The sequence below is a fragment of the Myotis davidii genome, unplaced genomic scaffold, assembly GCF_000327345.1.
Source record: "Myotis davidii unplaced genomic scaffold, ASM32734v1 scaffold1290, whole genome shotgun sequence".
NCBI lineage: Eukaryota > Metazoa > Chordata > Mammalia > Chiroptera > Vespertilionidae > Myotis > Myotis davidii.
In genome coordinates, this window is record NW_006282186.1 from 540854 (window position 1) to 563453 (window position 22600).

Here is a 22600-nt window from a genome sequence, read left to right on the forward strand (position 1 = left end):
GGCACCGTCAGTCCCAGAAGCTCCCTCCAGTGGCCTCTTCTGTTCCCAGTGCCTGACACTGGCTGAATTAATTGTCCTCCTCTCCGCCTCTCTGTCTCCAGAACGGCCTGGAATCACTCTATCATTGGGCTTCCACAACTTGTCAGTGACCGTGTTTATGAGCTTGTTTGCCCTACTACACTGTGAGTTCCTCAGTAGGTGGGGTCAGGCCTTACTCATCGGGGTATCCCACATCTAATAAACGTTGAATAAACAGATGAGTGCTTTTCCTGTGCCTTGTGGCAGACACACCACGGTCCGTCAGTGTGGCAGTGAAATCACCGAGCTTTGATGGCTAGGAGATCTGTGACTAGAGAGAGAGACCACACGGGCCTTGAAGAATCGGGGGTGGACTGCAGTGAGGAAGGAGATCTGTGACTAGAGAGAGAGACCACACGGGCCTTGAAGAATCGGGGGTGGACTGCAGTGAGGAAGGCACAGATCCCCGTCTCCAGGGGCTCCACTGAGTAGGTCCGTGATAGCTGGGGAGTAAGAAGCCAGTCAACAATGCAGTGTGGTGAGCGTTGGCACAGAGGCCTCTTGTACAAGCACCGGGAAGTATGGGATGCATTTGACCTGGGAAGACTGGCCTTTGAGTTGAGCCTTCAACTACTTATGTAGTTGCTCACCATTTGGAGAAGAAGGAGGAGCATCTGGCAAGCTTTAGAGGTATGAGGACCCTTTTTTGAAAAGCTGAGAAGGAACATTTGAAGTTCATGAGTGTTGAGGAGTGGGGAAATGAGATGGGAAGGAGCCGTGTGTGTGTGTGTGTGTGTGTGTGTGTGTGCGCGCGCGCGGGGGAAGACAAAGCTGGCAGCTAGTCTTTGCCCCGGTGGCCGTGAGGAACCATTGGCGGTTTTAAAATCAGAGGAATGGCACAGATTTGCATTTTAGTAAAATGTCTCGGAACAGTGTAAAAATTGGACTGGAAGGGGATAAACTAAAGAGAATAGACTGGTTCGGAGACCAGTGCAACAACAGTCCAGGTGAGCGAGGTGAAGGGCCTGGATTGAGGGAATGGAGATGTGGAAGAGAAGAGAAAGTGTAGAGTATGATTTTTGTGGGTAGAATTTGTGAGACTCAGTGACTGGAGCTACGTAGAGCAGTTGTGAGAGAAACAGGAGGACAGAAAATGTTTGTAGATTCTTCAATCCTCTAACCACTGGATGGGAGAGTAGAAAGGAAGCCTTGGGTTTGGTTTGGACATTTGAAAATGGAGCCTCCCTCTGCAGGAGGCGACCAGGCAGATCAGGGGAAGACACCACTCCCATCACCCTGCTGCTGCTGCCACTGCTGGTCGCCGTGGCTGCCCGCCCTCAGCCCTCGCAGCCTCTGCAGCTTTGTCTGGAAGGACATCAGAAGATGTCCGGTCTATCTGGTCTAATTAGCATATTACCCTTTTATTAGTATAGATGTGTCTGGGAATTTGACTATTCTGGGAACCTGATATAAGAGGAATCATACAGTATTTATTTGCCCTTTTGTGACTGGCTTATTTCACTTAGCATAGTGTCTTTGAGCTTCATCCATGTTGTAGGATATGTCACAATTTCCTTCAGTGTTCTTAAGAGTGTGATTTAAACACACTTCTTTTTGTCAAGAATACAGCTATTCCACAAACATTGTTAAGTTCTCAAGTTCTGCCACATTAGTTGTACACAGGGAAAGGGGAGATAGAAGACAGGAATTCACTTTTAGTACCTATATCCCATTTACCACAGGTCAGGTGCTGAGTTAGTTGCAAATGCTGCATTTGACTCAGTCTTCACAACAGCTCTGTGAGGTGGAGATTATAGCTTTCCTCATTCTAGAACTGAAGAAACTGAATTTCAGAGAGTTCGGTAGCTTGTACAAGGTCACACCACTTGCAAGTTAACTGAGCCAGGATTCCAGTCTGATCATCCCGATACCAAGGCTCCGTGTGCTTTTCATGACCCTTCGGTTCTCTAATTCTGTTACTCTGAAGGAGTCAAATCTCTTTTCTAGTCATTTATAGAGCGGTTATTTCTAGAACTCAGGACCTGCATGGAAGTCAGCCAGTGGGCTTTGGAGGCGTTAGAAGGCTGTGCTTATCTCTGCATCTTTGTTCTGTGTTGTGCTTTGAAAGCTTTGAGAGCACTACTGAGTTTTTTAGTTTCATCTCCATTCTGTGACCAATTGCCGGAGAGACCCAGAGTCTGAAGTTTGTGTTGACTTTAGAAAATCATCCTCCGAGGCTCATTTCTGGAATGAGTTTAAAGAAGAAGAGTACCGGAAGCCAGGTTCAGTCTGAGAGTGGGAGCTTGGAAAAGGATAAGTGGTTTTCTGGGGTCATTAGAGTGGATCAGATTACCTTCTAAAGTAATGATGAAAACAAAGAATAAATCAGAGAAACTGTAAAACACCCTGCATTCTTCCTTCAGGCAAGTAATACCATATCTTCGATGACAGATAATTATTTTCTCTTGAATACTGACAGAATTAGAAAATTTCCAGTGGTACATTTAAGTCAGTGGTTCTCAACCTTCCTAATGCTGCGACCCTTTAATACAGTTCCTCATGTTGTGGTGACCCCCAACCATAAAATTATTTTCGTTGCTACTTTATAACTGTAATTTTGCTACTGTTATGAATTGTATATCTGATATGCAGGATGTATTTTCATTGTTACAAATTGAACATAATTAAAGCATAGTGATTAATCACAAAAACAATATGTAATTATATATGTGTTTTCCGATGGTCTTAGGCGACCCCTGTGAAAGGGTCGTTCAACCCCCAGATTGAGAACCGCTGATTTAAGTGGTTTAGTGTCCGAGTGATTAGGAAGTGTAGAATCTCTTCTGCTTTATTTCAGGGCTCTTCTCTTGTTCTCACTGCATCCATTTAAGAGCAACTAATTAATGGCCAGTGGAAAATTCCTCATTGTAAAGGTCATGGACAAAGCACATGCCCGGTTGCATTTGCCTACTTAGAGTCAGGGACTTAAACTGTAATCAGATGTTCAGCTTTATTGTTTTCTCCAAGTGTAAAGGAAAGAACAATGCTCAAGACACAGCTAAGGTATTTTTAAAGCATGCAATTTGTGTGACTCTTGCTGAGTCAGGTGAGTGGGTGATGCTGGCAGAGTTGTAGAAAAAGAACTGACTTCTAGCAAGGAATGAGAACCCACGCTCAGCAGAACAGGAGTAGGGCTGAGAATATGCTGAAGGAGAAGGAAGACTGAGTGGTTCGATGTGAGTCAGGTGCCTGAAGAGTGACTCAAAGTGACTAGCTCTGGGGCTCAAAGGGAAATGGACTTGCTCTCTTTACCCGTGGCCTTGAGAGAAGAGCCCAGCCGTGTCTGGGAGTGGAGGTGTGGGGTGGCCTGACAGAACGGACTGACTCCAAAGAATTGCCAGTCAGGGGGAAAATAATATTGTGGATGACCTAGGAGAGTCCTCTTAATGTTCTAGACCTACCACGAAATTGCGTACGGTGAGATTATTGTGCTTAAAAACATAGTCTAAATGGATAGCATTTCTATTCCCAAGGTGCACAGTGGTAAAGTCTCGGTGTATTTGAACAAACTCTGTCTGTTATTCGTTAGAAGTGCCCAGTAGGAGGTTCTTGCTGGCAGACAAGAGAGTCAGGATATGATGTCTTCACAGGACAAAACTCTGATGGATTTAATTCAATGACAGAACTCAAGTGCCAAATCTCAGGGTGGCTCAGGGAGCATTGGCAGAAAAGTACCCTTTTTTTTTTTTTTACACAACATTTGATCCTTGAAGTTATTCTCTAATTGTCATCACTCAGTTTATCAGTGCAGAAAGCGGCCCCTTTAACCGCCATAGGTTCAGGAGGGGCAGAGACCTGGAGTTTATTTATTCATTTGAGAAGAAAGCCCAGGAGAGGCAAAAGAATGTAGTGTCTGGAGGTACGATAATGTTATGTGATTGTCCTGTAATGTAGTTGGGATCCTAAAGACTAGGATAGGTTTGAGGTATAGAGGTTACATGACTCTAGTTTAATTGTCCTCTGGTTTTTGTCTTTATTATCTTCACTGTTAAGTTGTATGAAACCTAGTACCGTGTTCTCTAGTTTAAACTGAAGCTGGAATTATTCTTTGATACGAGGCAATATCTCAGCAGCTTTCTCACTCTCATGACTGATATTTAGTCATCAGATAACTGTTGACACCTGCTAAATACAAGTGCATTGCATGCTTTAAGCAGATACTAAAATGAATCAGAGATAGACATTTATTTTTCAAGTTGCCTGTCTGTTGAATGATGGTTGGGAACTTGCGTTCTGCAGTCAGATCCAACCCAAGTTCAGTTCCTGGTTTTGACATGAACTTTATATAAAACCTTGGAGAAGTTACTCAATCTCTCTAAACCTTATTAGGCTATATATATATATCTAGTACATGTCAACACCTTGATCTCCATAATAGCACCTATCTCATAGGAGTGCAGGAGGCCTAAGGAGATAGTGGTTGTAAAGGATTTGGAATGTAGGAATTCCTCCGTAAAATTAAGCAACACACACAGATGAAGAGAATTGTCCTGTGGGCCCACGGCATTATGACTTTGCTGGAAGTTCAGTGTTAGAGATACGGGTTGAGGTGTTATCTGTATGGAAGCAATCACCTGGACTGTATGACACTGAATGACATTCCCAAAGGCAAACACAAGAAATAACAGGACAGAACCAAAAAATACTTTCTTAATCCACAAAAGTGGTCTAGTAATTATATTTCTTATTTTCTTTGATGTTTTGTTTGCATTAATTTCTGGTAACTCAGATATTAAAGGAGTTGAATCAGACTAATACCGATATGAAGATAATGCATCAATTCTTTTGATACATGATTAGGGAGCCTGTTATGTTCACCTCCCATGAGTTTTAGCACTAGATCTAGTTTATCAGTGCTGAAAACATAGGAGGTTAAGGAGCCATTCTGATGACTGGCTCTCAAACTCAGGCATTTGGTTGACTATTAAAGATAGGTGGCAATAAATGTTTGAGGATTTTCAGGAAAAATGGATGAAACTACTAAATAATCCTATATAATAAAAGGTTAGTATGCAAATTGTCCCCTCAACCAGGAGTTTGACCAGGGGGTGGGGTGGGGCCGGCGGGCCCCTCCCCCAGGCTGGCCCAGCCCAATTGCCCCGATCAGAGCTGGCCAGCTGGACCCTATCCGTGCACAAATTTGTGCACCGGGCCTCTAGTTTGGTAAATAATAAAGTGGCAGAGTTGGATTTCTTAGCTCACTATTTCCTCAGACATCTCAACTTAAATTCTAAATATTTAATATCACTGATTACCCTGTAAGGTGATTTATTTTTTAAAAAGTTATAGAATATTTGATATGTGCAAAAGGTTACATAATTCTATAAATTAATAGTACATTACCAATATATTAAAGCTACTGTGTGACGAGGAGCTTAAATTATTTACTGTGTTATTTTAGCTTAGTATACATTGCTCAGTCATTAAATATTTCTTGAATGCCAAATGTCTGGTGATGGGCCTGGGGTCCTTGTGGGTCAGTAGGTCCAGTATTTGAGGAAAAGAGCTGAACACAGACCCAAGGGGTGTGAGGATGAGCTGGAACCCAGCAGAGTCCGTGTCTGTCACCACGTCTAACTTGAAGCAAGGAGTAACTTCAGAGGGCAGCAACTGCTGCTGTAGTTCCTTCTTTCAAATCTCAAGTAAATTCCTCTTTTGGCCAACTCTGACCCAGAACCACTTATAGAAGGGAATTCTGGGAAATAGTTCCAACGTACCCAAGTTACTACAGTTCAAACCACGTGTGCTCTTATCCTTATTTGTTGTATTGTAAACAAGAGAGACATTCAGAATTATTCTTCTTAGAATATATCAGGATATTTGAGATATCAGAATAGTTAAAAAAATAAAATTTAACCTGATTATACAATTATTTTCTTATCCATTAAACCATATGTTTATTTTTAAAGCCATGAAATAACTTAAAAAAGAGTAATATAATCTTCCTTCTTCTGTTGCAAGAAAACATTCTTTTAATTTGTTAAGTTGGATCTTGTGCTAAAAGTTTTTTGTTTTTTTTTAATTGTCTAGTACAGTGCCATCTAGCGATAAATAATTTATTTTCTGGTTTTGGAAATAGTTCACTGTCACATTTTACTTCTTGATAAATCAAGAACTTTATTTTTAATCATTCCTAACTCATAAGACCTAGGGAGCTATTTATATTTTTATTTTTTAATATATTTTTATTGAGTCCAGAGAGGAAGGGAGAGGGAGAGGGAGAGAGCGAAACATCAATAATGAGAGAAAATCCTGTACGCCCCACACTGGCGATCAAGCCTGCAACCAGGCATGTGTCCTCACCAGAAATTGAATAGCAACTTCCTGGTTGATAGGTCTACGCTCAACCACTGAGCCACACTGGCTGGGCAGGAGCTATTTTTAAATCAAATATTTATAAATAATGAGAAAACTAAAAAGCTGGAAAAGATTTTTTTTTATCCTTTCTCATCTATAATCCATAATGAATCACTATTTGTCCATTTACTAGATTCCATTTGTATCCAGGAGGAGAATAATTGTTTTGTTTATGAAAAGAATAGGATTATTTTAGAAATGTGATGTAGTGGAATGGGTATGGGCTTTAAAATCAGGCACGGGTTTGTCTTTTGGCCTTGTTTTTCTTTGATTTTGGCAAGCACTGTTCCAAGAACTTTATAAGAGCGGAATCATTAAATATTCACAAAAACTAATGAGGCATGTTGTAACAAATGAGGAAACAAGGCTGGCAGAACAGCTGTGTTAGGGTGCTTACCTCATTGCTTTTTGGTTACTTGTGTGTTACCTGCAGAGTGACCCTCTGCAAGGAAGGTCTTGTTCATGTTTTCCCAGCACTTAGTGCAGATTCACACATCCCCAATCCAGTTGATGACTATTTGTGGGGTTTTTTTCTTCCATGAATAGCCACAAGAACAATAGAAAATTAAACTATGAGGTAAAATATCAGTGTTTTCTCTATATTTTATTTGAGTGAAAAATAGATAATTACAAAAGGGTATGTGTTATACAGTCAGAAACTCTGGGTTCTATTCTCTGATTGGCCACTTAATTTATTTTAATCTCAGTTACACAAGCACAGAATGGCAGGAATCCAGGAGTTGTACGAGGCTAGTTGGTAAAACTCAGCAGTCTCCCAACTCTCCCCTTCTCTCCCCCACCCCCCAGGCCCCTACCCTTGGGAGTTCAACTCTAAGGCCTGGTTCTTATTATTTACTTCCAAATCTCTAGATAGCCTGCTCCTCTTTCCAATTTTTAATGTTTCAGTCTTAGGCAATACCTTTGCCTTCTCATGATAGATGAAGAGATTTATCTTTCGTATGCGCCCTTACCCTATGTGAAGAGCCCTCATTCATGCTCATTATAATTAAATTTTGAATAACAGTCAGTGGTTACATTAGCAAAAGTATAAAAACTTTCACAGCTGAGGCATATAATCCATGGTTACTTATTCTTTCCAACACAATTATTTTTGTTTTCCTTGGTATTAATTGCCTTTTTGGAAAAGAGTTTGTTTGCTTAGATTTTATGTGTTTATCACTTATTCATTCCTAAGCTATTCCCCAGATGTCTAAATATAGTTAGGATATGTGACCAATTTAGCTCTTCTGATAAAATATTTTGTCATTTATAGAGTAAAGGGTCCAGATGACATGAAGACTTAGGCTACTTGTATCTCAAACTTTATGGTTCCATGGAACAGACACTTGGATATTTTGTGCTGTCATGTCATTAGCGGACAACATTGCCAGCTCATACACAGCCTTCCTCTTGGACCTACTGGTCTTAGGTTAGTTGGAGCCTCTCTGCTGCCTCCCAGAGGGGCTGGGGGACTCGGGGTCTGGCTGGAAGTGGAGCCACATTTGTGTGTGATTAAGACTGCTTGTCAGCAAGAGCTCTGCCAAATATGAATAATGAGCTAGAAATACCCCAGGTCCGGCCAGAAGATCAGACATTCTTTGGTTAGGGAGAGTTACTGGAGTCTTTTGACAGGTATAGAGTACTCACCTTTTATAGTGAATAATCACAGAGAAGCAGAGTGGATAAATAGTTGCCAGGGGTGAAATAAAGACTAAATGGCATATGAGATATGAGTAAACAATGATTAAAATCTTGTTTAAAACAATAAAAACAAAACAAAGATCCCTAGCAGAGCTTCTCACAGATAGTTGTAGGAAATAATGCTGGAGGCGGTAAGTGTGAATGACCCAGTGACGCTTAGCTTTGCAGGTATTTTGTTTACTTTTATCGTAGATTAGTGTGCCTGTGAATAATGTCTGAGATGTTATTTTTGGGGATGTCGTTACTTTAAGTAAATACAGAAGAAACACTAGAGGACAGAATGAATCTTATAGGCATACCGGTTCCAGATAACCAAAGACAGCGAATATTGTAAATCAGTGAGTCACATACATTTTTTAGTTCCCCAGTGCATATAAAAGTTACGTTGATTCTATACTGTGGTCTGTTAAGTCTGCGATAGCATTATGTCTAAGAAACAATGTACATATCTTAATTAAAAAACTCTTTATTGCTAAAAAGTACTAACCATTATCTGAGCCTAAATTTATACTTTTTTTTTTTTTTGCTAGTGGGGAGTGTCTTTCTTACCTTCAATTTGTAGAAAGTACAGTATCTGCAAAGCGCAATAAAAGCGAAATGTGATAAAATGAGGTATGCCCGTATAATTTTACTATTTGCTACAGAAGCTGTCATTCTGGATGGCTAGCACTAGGAGGCCACAGAGACCACGATTCTAATGGACTTGGGTTTAGTCATGCATCTTTCCTGTTGGTGTTGAAAAGGAAACCTCGGGTAGAAAGCCCAGACAAAGGGCAGTAAAAACTTCTTCAAATGCAGGATCACTGAAAATAATGAAAGATTAGTCATCCTGTTTGTCATAATGCAGTAAAAAATGAATCTAAAATAGGCAACACTACTTCTTTCTATGTTTGTGACCTTGTAAATAAGTGACGTCTGTATAATCACCTCTTCTTAAAATTGTCATTCTGGTGTTTAGTTCTTGAATCCCTGGATCCAGGCCCTGGTTGCTTTATGCCTGGATGATTTCAGCAGCTTCCCAGTAGATTACACTTTGGTCTCATTTTCTTCCAGTCGATTCTTGTTAAAAAAAATAGTTTTTCATCAGAAATAGTTTTGATCATATGTGTCCTCTGATTATAAACTTTTGGTAGTTTCCAGTCAAATAGTATTCAGATCCAAACCTATCCATTCACTCATTCATTCATCACGTAGGTATGAGTTCCTTTATGCAACAAGACAGACACTTGTGGGTTATATTTGCCCATGCATTTTCTCAGTATTCCCCACAGAGTCTCTATTACAGCTAAATAAATATATCTATTCACCCCTACATTTGTACCTTTCTGCTTCTAAACATAAACCAGCCTCTTGGTCATTTCATAATTCTCTTCTTTCAGAGCTGCTGGTTATTCAAACCTGATCTCCCTCGATGGCTGTGCAATCTCTCAGCCTTTGTGGTACTTAGCTTATACTCTGTTAGATTCATTTATTTTTAGCTTTTCTCTGTTAAAACTTAAATTTGTATGTGTGGTTGCTTAAGAATAAGGCGGTCTTTTTTCTTTTTATTTCCTCTTAGTGCCAAATATAATAAAAGGGGAACACATACTTCCGGTAGCTTTCCCTGCAGCCTTTGTCCACGCTCTTCTTTTCTAACAGAAACTCGGTTTTGTTCAAGAATCCTCTCTTCTCTGTATGTCCATGTACTTTGAGGAAGGTGGGCTGGGGCCTCAGACTCCACATCATGAAGGTTCCATTCTTGCCATTCGTGGGACAGGAAGTTGGCTGGGGCAGGGGTGGGGACTTTGCTGGTACGATGGAGGGGAAAGTGCATCAGAATCATGTGGGGGAGATTTTTTAAATTAAAAATATCCTTTCCACCCCCCAGATTCTGACCTGCTCCTATTACTCTCGTATTCCTTCATGATTTGTGATTCGTTTGTTTTGTGGCCCAAAGGGAGGTGAGCACCCTACCCTGTCAGCCTGCCGTGTGGATCCCCTCTGTAGCCTTTCCTATTAACGTTAGTGATCGGACCGTTCGTCCTGGCACCTGGTCCAAGGCTGCCGCGTCAGTGTTTAGTTCCTCTCCAGCTGATTCTTCTGCCATTGCTTATGGTAACTACACACGAACCTTAAATTCTTGTGTTTACTGACATGGATGTAGTGGGATTTTTAAAGAATTGTTTTTTAAATTATTAATAGCTTGTCTTTTTTTTTTTTCCAGAGAAGGTTTGAGGCAATTCTACAGCAAAGATATGTAAAATGAAATAACATGTAAACAGAAAATCAGAACTAAGGGAAAGTTTACAAATATATTGATTGATTTTGATTCAGATTTGGTTCTGTTTTTTTTAATTGAAATATAATTTATATACACCATTATATTAGTCTCAGGTGTACAACATATTGAAATGATCTCCACAATAAGCTTAGTTAACATCTGTCACCATATACAGTTACAGATTTTTTTTGTGATGAGAACTTTTAAGATTCACTCTCCCAGCTAATTGCAAGTATGTAATGCAGTATTATTAACTACTAGAGGCCTGGTGCATGAATACGTGCACGGGTAGGATCCCTTGGCCTAGCTGATCAAAATGTCTCGCCCAGTCCTGATTGGGGCTGGTTGGCGGGGAGGGGCCGCCAGAGGTTCTGATCGGGGCCACAGTGGGTTGGCCGGCCAGCCGGGGTGGGGAAGGAGCTGCATGAGATTGGCTTGTGGGACATTGAGCATCTGCCTCCTGGTGGTCAGTGCATGTCATAGCGACTGGTTGGCTGATGGTTCTGGTCATTCAGTCGTAAGGGTTGCTTAGGCTTCTATATATATGGATAATCACCGCACTGTATATTATAGCCCCATAACTTCCTCGTTTTATAACTGGAAATTTGTCCATTTTGACCCCATTTACCCATTTAGTCCACCCTCCCACTCTCTCCGTGCGCTCAGGGTTCTTTTTTGTTTTGTTTTTGTCTTGCTTTTTTAAGTTGCTATTTTAAGTGGAAGCCTTTTCTATTAAAATTATTAAAAGTGTTTTTGGCTTTTAGGTATTATGCTATTCTCTGCATGCTAACCTTATATATATCAACATTGATGAACTTACTTTTATTAGTTTTAATAGCTTTCCTTCATAATTCTCTATAGAAATAAAGTGTTTTCTACAATTTCACTTGTAGAGATAGACAATTTTGTGACTTCATAAAAATTTTTATGTCTCAGATCATTTCTTTTATTACATTACTGGGATCTCTACCTTTTTGAATAGAAGTGGTGGTTGTAGTCACCATGGTCTCATTTCCTGGTTTTTAAAGGAAATCCTTTTATTAATTAGTCATTAAGCATGATTTTGTTTTAGGATTTTGTTAAGGAAGTTCTTTTCTATTCTTGATATGCTAGAATTACTTTTCAAAATCATGAGTGGTGGTAAAAGAATTAACGAAACCATTTATCATCCTCTAAGGACAAATCTGACCTTGGATGAACTTTTTATTCATTTCCTCTAAATCCTGATAAAAGTAGAAAGTCAACCATGTTACTAGGCAACATTGCTTATGGTAAAAGGGATCTTTCTTTGGTAGATGTATTAGCCTTTGGAGGAACTACACATAAACCCTAAATTCTTGGTTAGAAGCAATAGCTTTGCTTCTAACAATAAAACCTAGAAAGTGAGCACATTTCAGAGATGGGTGTAAACTTTGTGGGGACCCTGGAGCTGTGGCTTGGGCCAGTGAGGTGTATTGGGTTCTGTTTGGGACCAAAGGCTTCTAAGCTAGCATGACTCTGCACCCACCCTGTGATTCTCATTTCCTTGCACCTGAGCTCTCATCTGAATGCCAAAGAGAGGCCCTGTGTACTCCTGGAAAAGCTCTTCCCATGATGCCCTGCCAGGATGCTGTGTTTTCTGACGCTTTCCGAGTAGATGGCTGCTGTGTGTGGCCTTTGGTAATTGGCTAGCTCAGAATGTGCAGGGAGAAGTCCCATGTGGGCATTGCACCGTGCATTAAATCAAAATACAGAAATAAAGTATTTACTGGGGCTGATCAAAGTTTATAACTCCCCCTTATAACCTTTAATTTCTAATTTTTATTTATTGGAAAACTCATATTTTCTAACTATAAATTAATATTATAAATTCAAACTTATAAAAATAAATATACACAATATACCTTCCTTTTTTGTTAGAGTCCGTATATGTTTGCCAACCCAAAAATATGTTTGCTACTAAAAAGTGTTTGATAGCTAATGTTTTAGACCAATGTGTGGTCCATTTGGTAGATATTTGTTCTCCTAATATAGCTGTTAAATGAAATGTGATTAAAAATTCAATTTCATGGTTGTACTAGCCTCATTTCAAGTGCTCAATAGCCACAGACAACTAGTGGCTACCGTATTGGACAGGATAGATGTAGAACATTTTCATCATTGCAGAAAGTTCTCTTGGACACTTTCTAGGTTTTATTGTTTATTCATCCAGATTACCAGAGAGCTTTATATTTTTACTATATATGTTACATACGATAAGAAACTGCTGGATAAACCAATTAGGATCTCTCTCAGGGACAGTATTGAAGACCCCAGTGTATTATTTACAAAATAATTTGCTAGGGAAATATTTCTCAGATTTGCATACCAGAACAAATTCTGTTTCTCCTGAGATTTACCAATCCATCATGGCCGGTGTGAATTTGCAATTGTTTTTCTCTTTCTGCTTTATCAATTAGATAGTGTAGGGCCAAATTTATGGCTAAATTTAAGAAACCTCTGGCTTACATAATTGCATGCTTATTTTTTCTTTCTCTGAATTTTTATATTTATAAAATAGGATTTTACTGTAATGTCTGAATTTTTATAGGCTGTCTCAAATGCTTTGTTGAAAGGAGGCAAAGTATCTACAATAATAAAAGTATAGTATGCTTATTGGACCAGACAGCCGAACGACCTTCTGGACGTCATTCTAGACATCCTTCCGGACAAAGCCGTGGCGGTGGGGGCTGAGGCAGAGGCGGTTAGGGGCGATCAGGAAGGCAGGTGAGCGGTTAGGGGTGATCAGGCAGGCAGGTGAGTGGTTAGGGGTAATCAGGCAGCATGGTTAGGGGCAGTCAGGCAGGCAGGCAGGCAGGCAAGTGGTTAGGAGCCAGTGGTCCCGGATTGCAAGAGGGTGCAGGCCAGGCTGAAGTGACCCACCCCTTGTGCACAAATTTCGTGCACTGGGACCTCTGGTATAGTAATAAATAAATAGCTTCAAGATTTTGATGGATACTTTTGTTCCTTATTACTTTAGTCACTTATTAGGAGCCACTTACTGCTGAACATCAGTCCTGAGAAGGAGTGAAGGAGCTAAAAGCAGTTCTTGGCTGATGAGGATCAGAAGCCCCACACATGGAATCCGGCTGCTTTCCAAGTGAAGTGACTCACTGTGCTCACCTGCCATGTTCAGTTTCATTCAGTTTTCTAAAATGTCTAGAATTTTCCAAAATAACGTTTGAAGAACTCTCTTACTTAAAGTAGTTTGTAAAGTTTTTAGGCATTTTGTATTGGAAGGGAAATTCAACTAAGAGCGTATTTGAGTATTTGAGCTGGTGAACCAGGAGTTTAAATAAATCAAATGAACCAGGGAGAATGCTGTTTTGTGTCTCTACGGAAACTTATATCTTTGGGGTAGCAGAAAATTTAATTCTGGGCATTTATACCTGTTCTCAGTATAAAAACACCACAGTGCTTACCTCTTTTTTTCCATTTTATGCTGGAACTTATAAGCAGGTCAACATGATATATATCTTTTACATTTTTATAGCTTTTCTTGGTTCTGAAAACAGTTAAAGAAATATATATCAGGCCAAAAGGTAAGACAATTTTATAAAAGAATAAAACCAACCTCATTGAAAAGAAGCTGAAAGATTAAGTACTCCCATTTGTCAGTGCTCAGGAGGTTGGGATCATATTTTTGATTTGACTTTTTCTGCTTGCTCAAGTGAGAAAAAGCAGCACAGAACCATATCGTTTTCATGTACTCACAACCGGAAGCATATAAACATCTGCAGAAACCAAACATTTCCTGGAACTAAACTCGAGCAGAAATTTATCACGTGAATCTTTGTTTAAAGAACCCAGTGAAAAATATCTTCAACCACAGTTATGTAAAAGACCCAGGGGTGCCGTCCACGTGGATTCGGTTCTCCAGAGGCAGAGTCGAGGAGTCCGCAGAACATGCTTGAAGTGCGTGTGCTGGCTGCACAGGCCGGGTGCAGGGCCTGGCGCGCAGGGCCGGTGCGGGGGGCTCGGGGCCCAGCACCCGCAGCCTCTGCTGGTTTGAGGTCATACTCAGGAGAGGAGCTTAGAAAGTCAGGATTGTTCATAGGACTTATCGATTGTTTTTTTTCTCTAAAATGGTAGGCGTTGTCAGTGTGTTTTTGGTGTGGGTGCCGATTTCATTCTGTTCATCTCAAGGCAAACACCTGCAGTTGGAGATACTTTATTTTGGAGATCCATGTGAAGCTTTTAAGCTTCGAAGGAAGCAAGCCACCTTTTTCATGGGATTTTAAGGGTTGGGCTTCTCGTTTTGCCCATTCAGAAGTCTAGTTCACTTCAGAGTGAAGAACAGTGGAATCTTATTTTTTCAAGGAGCTTTTGCTCAATTTAAGTTTCCCTGACAGAAAGTAATGTGAGACTTCACAACCTCGGTGACATGGAAGAACAACTTTCGCCCGAAGTGTTTGAGGGACAGTTAACAACGAACTATCTATCTTTTGAAAACCTGAACTGGAAAACTTGAGTTTGGTCATTACAGTGCAGTTTCTTTGAAGAATGTTTGTATCCCTTGAGCCTGCTGGGCTGAGTTAACTGAAGCACTGTCAAACATTCAGATGGAGTGATGGAGGCTCAGATGGTGGAGTAGGGAGAAGAAGTTAGAATTTAGATATGTATATACAGTATTTTAAAGTAGAGCCAACAAGATTTGCTGATGGATAGGAGCCTGGGTGTGAGGAAAAGAGAAAAGTCAGGGGTGACTTGGAGGATTGAATTATCAATTAAAGAGATGGGGAATTCTAGAGGAGTATCATTCTTAGAGGGGAAACATCTAAGAGGGGAGTTTGCCCTGGGGCATGTGAAGTGTGAAATGTCTATTACACATTGAAGGGACGATGTCAAGTAGGCAGCTGGAAATATGAGTCTGGAGTTCAGGGGAGCTCTTATCGTTGGTATTTTAAATGATAAGACCCAATGAGATGGCCAAAGGGGAGGGAGTTTAGATAAAAAATAAGTTTGAGAACTGAGACCTTGGGTCACTCCAGCATGAAGAGGGGGGGATAATGAGAAACCTAAGAAGACATGGCCAGGGAAGCAGTGGGAGAGCCAGAAGAGTGCGATGTCCTGGAAACCAAGCAAAGAAAACACGTTTACAGAAAGGGTTGTAATCAGCCCTGTCAGATACCACTGACAAGTCCAGGAGGATGAGAACTGATCATTACATGTAGTAAAAATTGTCTCTGATGCTTTTTACCCAAATGGCCTTGAATGAATTACCTGCCTCGTAGGGTGGTGGTGGTGAACTGTTTAAAAAGCGTCTGCCTCACTCCCTGTCTGTTGGATAGTTTAAGGTGGATGCCATCGGTGACTTTAACAAGAGTAGTTTTCAGTGGATCCATGGGCACGAAAGCCTGATGGGAATGGTGGGTTCGAGTGAGAATGGGAAGGAAGAATGGGAGACAGCAGGTAGAGAAATGGATGTTTATCCATGGGAATGTCGGGTCAAGAGAAAGTTGTTTTTTTTCCTCTCTGTCTATGGTTGGGAGGAAGTACACAGTTTACTTGCTGATGAGAACCATCCAGTATAGAGGATAAATGGATGATGTAGTTGGATAAGGATTGTGAGGTGTTTGGGTCGTAGATACCAAGTTGACTGAAATAACGAGATTTGTCCTTTGTTTTCCGCCCTCTCCTCCTCAGTCTTTCATTCATTTGTTTACCAAATAGTTATTAATGGTTCACAAGGTGCCAAGGTCTGAAGTAAGTTCTGGGTAGAGAATGATGATTAAGGGACGAATTAAATAGGAATGATCTCTACACTCTGCATGAAGCTTTTAAATATATTTTTTATTGATTTCAGAGAGAAAGGGAGAGGGAGAGAGAGACAGAAACATCAGTGATGAGAGAGAATCATTGATCGACTGCCTCCTGCGCACCCCACACTGGGGATCGAGCCCGCAACCTGGGCATGTGCCCTTGACCGGAATTGAACCGTGACCTCCTGGTTCAAAGGTTGATGCTCAACCACTGAACCATGCCCGCCAGGCTCTCATGAAGCTTTTATTGTCTGATGGTGTTGCGCTTTCTAAAAATACCAATAAGTAAATATAGACTGCGATTAAAGCTTAGCAGGAAAAGTACAGAGTATTTTTCAGAGAAAGAATACCATGGTGTGATTTAGACTGGCAGCATTAGGAGGCCTCCGAGCTATAAACGGTGGCCATGATTGGGAGGAAGGGTGTTCCATGTAGAGGGAATAGAACATGCAGAAGCTCGGGGGCAGGGGACAACTGGTGCTTTTGAGGATTTTAGAGGTGGCCAGTGTGGCCAAAGGGGTAGGCAGGAGCCAGGTCTAGCAGAGCTTTCTTGGCCATGAAGATTTTAGATTATATCCTAGGAGCAATGGGAAACCATTGAAATGTTTTAATGTAGGAAATGACATGATTCGATTTGCATTGGTGGAAAAAAAACTATCTGTGTTGCTGTGTCATGGTCAATGGATCAGTGGGGTCAACAGTGGAGAAAAAAGAAGACCAACTTAGGCAAATGATAGTATCTGTGGAAACATGTAGACTGAAATAGTTTTTCTATGAAAAAAATAGAATTGAGAATATCCTTCTTTTAGCAGAATTGGCTTTGAGTTTACCAGGTTTCTCAGCAGCTGTGAAGAGTATTTTCTTGTTAAAAATGATACCAATACAGAAGAGTCAGATGAAAATATTAGTGATTTCAGATTATTTAACAAAAAGATGAAAAGATTATTTACCAAAAATTGTGGTAACTTTGTGAAAAAGTAAAAACAGTAAGACCATATTCATCTTTTTGTCCAGAAAAACTACTAGTGACACAATATTAGAGATAGAATCTAATAAGAAAACAGTAGAGTACATGAATATGTACCAAGAATAATTAATCTGTTTATATTTTAAATGTTTATATACTATAAAGAAACCTTAAAATTTTTGCATTGATGTAGTGGATGTACATTATTTTCATTTTTTAAAATAAAGTAAATATAATAATTTATTAGTTAATAAATATTTCAAAAGTTCCCTTTTCCACTTTCAAAAGTGTCTTAGATTGCATGATAAATTATATGGTTAGAGATAGAGGATCTCTACCAGTTGAGGGTCAGACTGGTAAAAAAGTGGTCAAGTTTTAGAAAACCAGATGCATAATTTATTGTGCTCATTTAAGCTTTTCCCCGAAGAGATTTCTTAAAGCAGAAGGGCAGTTTTAATACCAAGTACTGCTATCTCAGATCACCCACAACTCCAGGGTCATGAATTAACTTGTTCTGAGAACTCAAAAAAAAAAAAAAAGAAGAAGAAGAAGAAGAAAGAAAAAAGAAGAGAAGAAACAGAAGTCATTCCCTGTCTAGACAGTCTACTCGGGAGCATTCTGTCTTGGTTGTAATCTCAGTTTTCTTCCTCGCACAGGCATTTGTGAATGCTCCTCAGAGTCGGAAGAGGCAGGCCACCTCGCCATCTGGAGTGTCTGCGCCTGCTGACCCGAGCGTAACCTGCCAGCTTACGGGAGATGATAGCCGACGCCCCGGACGGCTGAGTAAGTGGATGCTGCTGTGCCTTGCTTTACAGCTTTAAAAAAAAAAAAAAGTCAAATTTTTATAACTTTAAAAGTTTAAAATATTATGCATTTTAATTGGGTTCTTTAAATTTTTGTTGTTGAATAATGATGGCAAGTATTATAATTCCAATAAGTAAATATTTATATGTAATGGGATCCCGGAAGAAATCCCCTAATGATTAAAAAAATTAATGAAAACATTTCCACACATAATACTTCAGCTGTCAAGAGACATAGTGAGAATTTAAATGCATATATGAAAATCTAAAAGCATTCTCCTTAGTGCGTTACTTTACTTTTATATAATGAAATGCAAAATTATTGGTAAGGCAACTGTTCTGAATTTTTTAAATGCAACTCTCTATACAAAAAAATAATTTTTTAACACAGAATGTATTTTGGTTAACTTTAAATAAATACTGTGGGTCTTTTTTAGTAGAAATTGAATTTTAATAGTTCCATTTGGAAATGATTACCCCCCCCCCCCCGCCCCTCCGCTAAGGTAGATAAGATCACAGACTCTCTTATTTAGCTTTGTTTCTGAATTGAAGACACTAGGGAAGAAGGGTATTCATTCTTTCTAATCAAAACATCTCTATGAAATCTAAAGAACTGAACCAGTTGTCTTGATACAAATTTTCTCAGGATGGAAGTGATTATTACTCTTGTTATACCCATCGAAACTGTTTGGACAAAACTAGGAAACCATGAGGTTGTATCAGGATCTTGTTTTGGAATGCTAAGTTTAAAAACAATAGATACAGAAGATGATTCCCACAACAGGGTTATTTGATTTTGGCCTGTATCTGTGCTGTCCAGCAGGGCAGTCGCTGGCCACATGTAGCTGTTGACATTGATATGGGGCTAGTCCCAAGTGAGATGTGCTGTGCATAAAATACGACATTTCAGAGACTTAGTCTGTAGAAAAGGACTAATAGTTTATTCATAATTTTTATGGGAATCACATATTAAATATTTTAGATATATGGGATTAAGTAAAACATTAAAATTAATTTTACTTTTTTATATGACTAGTAGAAAGTTTAAAAATACTTGAGGCTTACATTATATTTCTAATGGACAGAACTGGTCTTTATCTTCATATATAATCAACATTCTTAGTCCTTCATTACTCAGCATTCTGTAGGCCTTAAACCTTCTCGTCTGCATATGGGTCAATTACTATAAATCTGCATTGTTTTAAGAAAGGATTCTTTGATTCATCAAATATTTACTGAGTACCTACGATGTGCCAGACAGTATTTTAGGCACTGGGATTCAGTAGTGAACAAAGTAAACAAAACTCTCTGCTTTATGGAGTTGACATTCTATTGGAGAGACTAAAAATAAGTAAATAAGTGAGATATATAAACTATTAGAAGGCAATAAGTTTTTTTGCAGAAAATATAAGAGAGAAGTTCAATTATATATAGGGTACTCAGGGAAGGCCTCACTGAAAAGGTCATATTTGAGTAACGACTTGAAAAAGGTGAGAGAAAGAGCCTTATAGATATTTAGGGAAGAGTGTTCTAGGCAGAGGAAATAGCAGATGCCAAGATATTGAGGCAGGCTTGTGTCTGTCTGGTTGGAATGGTAGAAGGCGGCTTGCCGTGAGTGATGGGTGGAGAAGAAGAAAGGAAAGGAGAGCCGTGGTTATTGTAAGGATTTTGGCTGTGAGCGAGATGGAAGGAAATTGGTGGGGTTTGAGAAGAGACGTGAGATGGTTTTCTGTTGGTGCTGCTGTGATTCTGATGCTCTGAGGTGAGGGTGGGAGATGGCAAGAATGCAGCAGAGAGGCCCAGTTCAGGGCTGCTGCAGTGACCCAGGTGAGAGGTGGTGGTTCCTGAGACCATAACCCAAGGAAGTGATGGAATTCTAGGTAGAGGCTGTTGTGAAATTACATATGGGATGAGAGAGAAAGAGTTGTGTCACTGTTGACTCCGCTTTTGGCCTGAACAACCGAAGAATGGAGTGCCTTTTATTGAATTGGGGGGGATTGTGGGAGCAATAGATTTGAAGTAGCACCAGGAGCTCAGTTCTGAGCACATTAAATTTGAGATGCCGCCTCAGACATCTTAAGTGGGAAGGTCAGGGAATTCAGTGAGATAGAAGTCAGAGTCATTAGCATTTAAAACTCTGATAAGATTTGAGATCACCAACGGAGTGAGAATAGATAGAAAAAAGGAGAGCCAGAGGCCACTGCAACATTCGGAGATGGGGAGATTCGACAAAGGTGACTGAGGAACGGGCCATAGGGTGAGAATTGGGATATTGTTGTCACCAAGGAAACACAGTGTTTCAGGGAGGCAGGAATACTCAGCCTTGTCAAATGCTGCTGGTAGGTTAGGTAAGGTGGGAGTTGAAAATTGATCATTGGATTTAGCAACGAGGAGGTTACTAGTGACCTGGACAAGTGCTTCAGTGAAGTGGCGGAGACAGAAGCCTGACTAGAATAGATTCAGGGGAGAATGGAAGGAAATGAACAGAAGAGGGTGAATATACAGACTCTCTTTTCCAGAACTGTGGAGTCACGAGGGGTCAAGGAAATTTTTGGTTTTAGTTTTTTCAACGAGAGAAATTAACCCGTATTTTCTCAATGGCATGTATTAAAAAGATCTGAAGATCTTCTGAAATGATCCACCAGATTTGTGACACTTAAGACCTATGTGGGGAGGGTTAGCGTTTCCCTCCTAAGAGGATTTCATAGAATTGTGTTTTGTAAAGAATCTGTGTGTGTATGTGTGGGTAGGTTGGCACTGATTGTGTTAAAAGTTGCTTTTGTAATTGTTATGAAGTTCGGCTTCATTTCCTCTTGCTCAGGGTCTGTATTCACATTCTGATAAAAACTTTAAGGAAGAAAATGTTAAACTATTTCACCTCAACTGGAAGAGTTGAGAAAACTAGTGTCTGGGGGTAATTTATTTTCCTTTCCTGAAAGGAAGTTGCCAGAAGCATTGGGAGAAATTGAGGCAGAGACATGCCCAAGGTCACAAGACAAAACGTTGCCAGGATAACTGGGTCTTCGAGCTGATTCCCTAGCTATGTGGAACACTTAATCTCTGCATTTCCGTTCCAACCGGTAAAAAGGGAGGATAATATGTGTTCTACCTACTACACGAGGTTTTTACGAGGATCAAATGGGATAGTAGGTGAAAGAGCTTCCTCAGCTATAAAGCATTCTATACGTATTAAGTAATATTGTTAAAAGCAAGTTAGGCTTAAGGATATTGTGACAGTTTTTGTAATAACGAGAGATAAATGGAATGTAACAAAATCTGGGTTGAGAATAACTACAATACATAATACTAATAGAGTCTCCCAAGAATCTGCCTTTTGTGTATGTCAAGCTTTGTTAACAACACCACAGCGTCGATCGTATTTGGGTCATCATAGAGTTTTGTGGTTAAGAGCCACGGAGGAGATCCAAACAATCAGTCAGCTTATCCCCCAGGAGCCTCAGAATTACCGAACATCTGAGTATTTTGGCACGTTAGTGTTAGTTTGCTGAAACTCTGTGGAATAGCCGCTCTCTTAATGGAAAATATTCAAGTTATGATGATAAATTTTATGTCAAACTTGAGAGCATTTCTATATTTGATACTTGAAGTGTAACTGTAGTGATACTTTATTTTCATAAGAGATTGTTATGGGAAATTGAGAAATTTAAAATGGGTAGCCAAGGTCACTCGCCTTAAAGATGATGTGAAGATGATGAGTGATATAAAACCAGTATAAAACTGGACAAAATTGACAAAAACAATCATTTTTGGGCACTGGGAAGGCAGATAATAATTGTGCTGGTGCTTGGGTAGAAAAGTGTTTCCCCAATCCCAGCTCAGTTGGTAGGAACTGCAGTTTTGTCAGCTTACACTTTTTACCAGAAGTGAGGGACTTTGTAGTGGAGGCTGGGGTTGTGGGTAAATACCCCACAGCTTTGCTGGCTAAAACTGGCACACTCAGTTTACAATGGATAAGGAAAACCTCCAGCTTTGCTATATCACGTTTGCAGTCCTGTTTTGGGGCCACCAGGCAGAAATTGAACGGAGAGAGCTGGAAATGAGAGAACCGTAGAAGCATTGTGACGAGCTCTCCACACATCTGTGGCAGCTGCTAAACGTTGCATATCCAGGGGGGACAATCACACAACAAGTGAAAGCCAAGGGAGGCCCCTCAAAAGCTTGGGTGCGCCCTAGCCGGTTTGGCTCAGTGGATAGAGTATTGGCCTGTGGGCTGAAGGGTCCTGGGTTCGATTCCAGTCCAGGGTGCATACCCCGGTTGCAGGCTCCCGGCCTTGGTCAGGGGCATGGGGCCTGGTCGGGGGCATGCGGGAGGCAACCAATCGAATGAGTCTCCCTCACAGCGAAGTTTCTCTCTGTCTTTCCCTCTCCCTTTCATTCTCTCTAAAAGTCAATGGAAAAAATATCCTTGGGTGAGGATTTAAAAAAAAAGCTTGGGTGCAACTTTCAAAAAACCCACAAACAACTCCATCAGTGAAGCGGGGAACCCTTACAAATACGAAGTGTTTGGGCACAACCCCTGCTCACATCTCTGGCTGACCATGAACCTAGGCAGGCAGAGGTAACATGTAGGGAACTGGGTCAGAAACTATAAATCTGACTTTTAAAAACTCAGCAAAGTCATCAGGGACTATAT

General features: G+C 40.2%; 1 long non-coding RNA gene across 2 annotated transcripts in view; it reads left to right on the forward strand.

Moving 5' to 3' along the window:
* The window catches only part of LOC102757841, a 189949-nt gene that overhangs the window by 23408 nt on the left and 143941 nt on the right, over positions 1–22600 (forward strand). For both annotated transcript variants that reach the window (XR_001514741.1, XR_001514736.1), the window contains exon 4: positions 17800–17926. This is a non-coding gene — a long non-coding RNA (uncharacterized LOC102757841). The remainder of the gene's footprint in view (positions 1–17799; positions 17927–22600) is intronic.